Raw genomic sequence first — 5,538 nt, 5'->3', positions numbered from 1 at the left:
TTCTTCTAGTGTAGAGGACTCCTCTGTGGGAGCACAGTGCAGAGAGCCACTCCTTTGTATCTTGGATGAAAGGAGCAGTGGGCGGGTCCATGATGACGGTGTCCAGACAGTGCCTGGCTACTGGGAGCTCTGCATGGGTAAAGAGGGAGAAGGCAGAGAGCCCAGTCACTGACCAGCCAAGGGCGTCCTGGTGAGGTGGAGGTGGGAGACAGCTGACGCCACACGTCTCTGCTGAGGCTGTGTCACAGCCATGGCAAACGAGGTGAGGGATTAAGGAGTCTCTTGATAGTCAACATGAATTAATGTTCTGCTGAGAATCAACATAACTATTTTTTTAAAGATTTATTTATTCATGCATACAAGACTGGGGTACAGGCCAGAGGTGCGGGGGTTGAGAGGATTCACCAAGACATAGTGGAGAGCAGAGCAGGCAGATGGACTGAAATACACTGCTGAGGGGAGCAGCGGGAAGACAGGAGCAGTCTGCTGCGCCCTCTGGGTCACTCCCTGGATGGAGATCCAACTCAATGCTGCAGGGACTGTGGACAGCTTCACAGCTGAGAAAAGCAGAAAGCAATTGTCCAAGGTGTCCCCTGCCCAGAAGGAAGTAACTGTCTTTGTGGGAGGGGTCTGGGCTGCAGTGAATGCAGGTCACTCTAGCAGGTGCCAAAGTTTCCTCTAAGTCAGGAGCCCACAAGATGAGTCATCAGGCATGTGACTGTACAAAGCATTATCCATGCCTTCCAGAGACATCTGATTGTCAGCTGAATTTTGGTCCAAAATTGAACCAGAAGTTTGCTTTTGTTTTTCATAGCATCTTTTGGTGAAAGGAGCTACAGGGTACATTAAGAGAGGTCGTCAGCCCTAGACACAAAGCTGGTTCCAACACTCATGAGACATGTTCCTGGACTAAAGACACATGATTTCTGAGCTTCTGTGTCTTCATCTATAGTGGAGAAATGATACCAAACCCAAGGAACCACTGTTCAGTTTAAACAGACACCCTAAATCGTGGTGAAGCCCACTCACTCCCAGGGTGCGACCCAGTGACTTCTGCACAGACTTGCCCAGCCAGAGTCTCTGTGCTCCATCTACATGTTCAAATAAAGCTGGGAGCTTTCAATACAGAGAGTTCCCAACCTTCGCCCCCAGAAATTCTGGTGTAACTGCTTCACAGAGTGGAGCACAGGCAACGGCACTTTTCAAAAGCTCCTGGGGAAGCTAACTAACCAGAGTTCAGAGCCATTGGATGGGGACATTCTCGAATTGTGATCTAGGAGACAGTTCCAACAGAATCACCATAGTTGATTATGAATGAGGCTTCCAGAGTGAGGCCAACCTACACCTACTGAGCCAGAATTCCTGTGAGGAGCCCCAAAATCTCCATTGTTAACAATTACAGATTTTTAAGATATAAAATTCAAGACCAGAAGAAGAGGAGGAGAAGGGGCGTGGGTGTAAGCAGTGCTTCCTAACTCTGACTGACGTGAACTTCTGTGAGCTGCACCCCAAAACTAGGTGTGAGAGAAAGAGAGAGATGCCTTCAGGTGTCTGAGGTTTGGGGACTCTCCTCCAGACTGCCAGCACTTCTATCATTCAGATCTAAAGGACTGAGTGATAGATATGATCCCGGATCCAAAATCTATATTCAGAACATTCTTCAACCAACGAACTATCACATCTCAAATTAAAAGCTCAGCGGCGCCAGTTAGTGGGGTACTTAAGCCACTTGAAAGTCAGGCAGCAGACGCACTGGCTATTCAAGTAAGGAGGAACCCCAGTTAATAACATGCTGAAGCTCCCCACCTCCCATCTCCTCTTCTGAACTTCTTCCACCTCTCCAGCTTCGAGGAAAGAAAAGACCTAGCATTTAATTAAGGCGTTATATTGAGCCAAGAGATCCATTAGAATTGCATAGTCGTGATGATACATACATGTATATAAAATATGTATATATACCCATATATGTATTTCCCTGTGCATGTACATATATAGCTATACACACATGGTGACAGTGATCGAATTTATTCAAGAGTCTTCCTTTACTGAATTGACTGTTCCGTGAGCAAACTCAACAAACTGACCCAAAGGCCCTATCCTGACCCAGAGGAACGCCCTGTGCCCTGAAGAAGCCATTTATTCCCCTGCCTCTGTGCCATTTCTGTCACTGCACCTGCAACTTCCTTTCCCCTCCCTCCAGGGCTGAACACCTACTCACCTTCAGGGCAGGGATAAGGGAACGCTCCACTGGAGGGTTCTGAGCACCTGAGGAGGTTGTGCCCTGGGGACCCGGCAAAGACCAGCAAGTGGACTCGTGGCAAAATCAGATGCCACAGCCTGGGGCCGGGGTGGCCAGCAGAAAGCAGACCAGGGTGGCCACTCGAGCTGGGGAGAGGAAATCCAGCCTTCATGGCTCCGTGACCCAGCAAGATGCTGCGTGCCTTATGGACACAAGCCTGAAAGTCCCCGGTCTCTCTCTCTCTGCTCGTAGGGCCTCCCAGTTTGCAGTGGAACTGGGCGTCAGCGCAAGGGACTGGAGGACCCTTCCGGCCAAGCACAGGAAGCCTTTGACTGGCCCGGCTGCCTTTAACAGCACTGTCAACATCACCACCAGCAAAGTCTTCGCAGAGAAGGGCACTCACTGGGACATGATGCAAGGGGAAAGCCTGGTGGGAATGACCAAAACCTACCACTCGTTAGCCTTAGATCTTAGAGTTTGCAACTAGAAATGAAGGCCCCCGGTGTTAAGTTTCTTTTGGCTGCAAGTCACAGAAAAGTAGATTTGCCTCAACAGAACAGGGGACAGTACAGGCCCATTTAACCAATGGTGAGCAGGGCAGGACGCAGCCCTCTGCGGGGCCCCCTCCTGCCTGGGTCTCTGCCCTCCCGGCCCGCTGGCCTCCTCTCCTGCTACGCATGGGCCTTCCCCAGGCAGAGGCGTCACACCCTGGGGTCAGCCTTACGTCATAATCCACCTGCCCTGAAGCGCGGCTCTTCCTGCCGCTGGCTCGCTGGCTCGGAACCTCCCTCGGAAGCAGGGCTCAGCTCTAGGCACAGGAGCAACTCCAGCCCCTGCGGCTGCGCCCCCGAGCAGCAGCGTCTGTCCTAGCAGATGCTCAGATGATTCCTCCAGAAAGGGGACCCCTCCCCCTGGGCCTTTCAGAATCTGAGAGGGGAGGGTTGTTGTTTTCATGATTAAGCAATAATTACTCGATGTTACTAAGAAGGCAAGTGTCGCCCCGGATTTTGTCTTCACGAACTGGAATTTTTTTTCTCTTGTGACTTGTAGTTCCTTAAAAATTCAAAATAATTTGTCTTTTCTATCTTGATGACATATTCATGCAAGATATGAGACTTTTAAAAGTAAATGTTGCTCACCTTACTGGCTGATACCACAGGTATTTTACTTTATTATATGCATGATGCATTTAATTATATAATAAAATACTCAGTTTTCCCTTATTCGACCTTGATTTTTTCCCCACTACCTCTAAACCAACAAGGAAATGCTCTTCTCTTTCTGCAAGTCTCCCTCAAACCCAGCCCTCTCCTGCTCCCGACAACCTCCAGGGAGCCTCACAAGAGGAGGCACAGGGTTCTGGAGGCACAGGGCTCTGGAGGCGCATGTGATCGGACATGTTCTCTGCCCAGGGACCCACACAGCACCCAGTGGGAGTTGTCCCAGTAGAAGAGCGCCCCGACAGGCCCCTACAAGCCAGCCAGAGGGTTCCAGTTTCTAGGAATGAATGTATTCTGTTACACATTCAAGTGGAATGTTCCACCAGGGCATGGACAAGCCCTGTCTTCCCTGATCTGGGCTCAGTGCATGAAGTCATACCTTGAGGGCGTCCACTGGAGGAGGAGGTGGGAGTTGGTTAACAAAGGTTCACATTTCACGTCCTGGGTCACCGCAGGAGTGGGGTTCTGAGCTGAACAATGCTGAGTACACCCTCCCATTGTGACAGTCATGCCACCCTAGGAGAAAATGTCAAATGTGACAAGGTACATGTGTGCTTTTCCAGAAACATGTTTACATCCCAAGAAGCCAGAGCAACATGTCTCCCAGGGGATTCATTTCTCTAACTTCCTGTCAGCCTCAGTGAGGGCTCCTTATGTTGGCTGCCAGTGAATGACGTCATCCACGCCTCATTCAGACAGTATGTTTGGAAGAAACTCCACGGGCAGAAACACACTAGGGTGTGTGTGTGTGTGTGTGTGTTTCTGTAAGTCATTGTATGTCTTTAACCTATTGTATTTTCAAATGTCTAGCATTTGTTGACTGAGGGATAAAAAGAAAATAAGTTTCAATACTCAAGAAACAAAAGAAGCAATTAATGTTTATTATCAAGTTGATAAATACAAAATTAATAAATACAAAAAAGTGAGGAATAATTCTTTTAGAACCAAGGTACAAATGGTTCCTAGAACGAAGGTTAAGTTCTCTCCACTCTCAGTTCCTCCATCCCTATCCTCACCCCTATTCTGATTCAGAGCCCCCCAATGCCACTCCCTACCATAACTGGCTCTCAGCGCAAACCTCAGAACCAGTTTCTTCCCAGGCTTTTGCTCTCCTTAGGCACATGCCAGTAAAATAAAAACCCTCTCATTTGGGATGAAGGAGGAGGGAGGCTTGGAAAGGAGCCACACGTGGGTCTATCAGGTGGCAAGTTGGGTCAAAGGTGGGAGATGATAAAGCCCCTATTTAAGTCTACACTCCCCGAGCAGGAGTGAGCAAGCCTCACACGCTGGAGGAGGCCTGAGGGACAGCAAGCTTCTCCCTGATCAGCACGTTCTGCAAGGAACATGGCCACTTGGGGGCCGAGGAGGGCATCTCAACTTGCCACAGCACACCCCTGGGGTCTCCTGCCCCTGGAAGCAAGCCATCAGATTCACCCTCCATCCTGGGCAAAGGAAAAGTGCTCAGAATGATAATGGCGCACGCCGGTACCTTGCTAGAGTGTGACTGAGAGGCATATCGGCCATGCTCATTCCAAATGACGGCGTGTAACTGAACCGACTGATAAATAGCCAGTAATTGTGGGTCTGCGGCCTGTTCGGCCACCACTTTGTTAGCTTCCGTTCTGTATCCCTCAGCAAGGTCAGAATGGCCAGGTCGGTCATACAGAGCAACCCAGCCCTGCAAGGCGCCTTTCCAATCAATCGAGAGCACAACGCTGGGTCACCCTGGGAAGCATGTGAGTGTGCATCACCAGGTAAGACTGGGAATGGCCCGGGGTGGGGGGCGGATAACGGACGGGTAAACTTACTCCTGACTCATACATCTGGAGGTACCACTGGGAATGCCTGGGGGGACGTTTGACTGATGTATAACAAGGAACCCCCAAAGCTGATCAGTGGAAAGCCTTGCTGATAAGGTTGGGGGGACAGGGCTTGATCTCAGTGATGATCCCGAGTCATCAGCAGATGAGAAGCACCTGGAGGGCGGACTCAGCCTGATACTATGATGACAGAGCACACTTTCTAGTTACTTCTTCTGCTTTTCCCTTTTCCTCCTTCCCCTCACAACGGATGCTGGAT

The sequence above is a fragment of the Condylura cristata genome, unplaced genomic scaffold, assembly GCF_000260355.1.
Source record: "Condylura cristata isolate star-nosed mole 26May11 unplaced genomic scaffold, ConCri1.0 scaffold00016, whole genome shotgun sequence".
Classification (NCBI taxonomy): Eukaryota; Metazoa; Chordata; class Mammalia; order Eulipotyphla; family Talpidae; genus Condylura; species Condylura cristata.
This window is presented reverse-complemented; position numbering follows the sequence as displayed.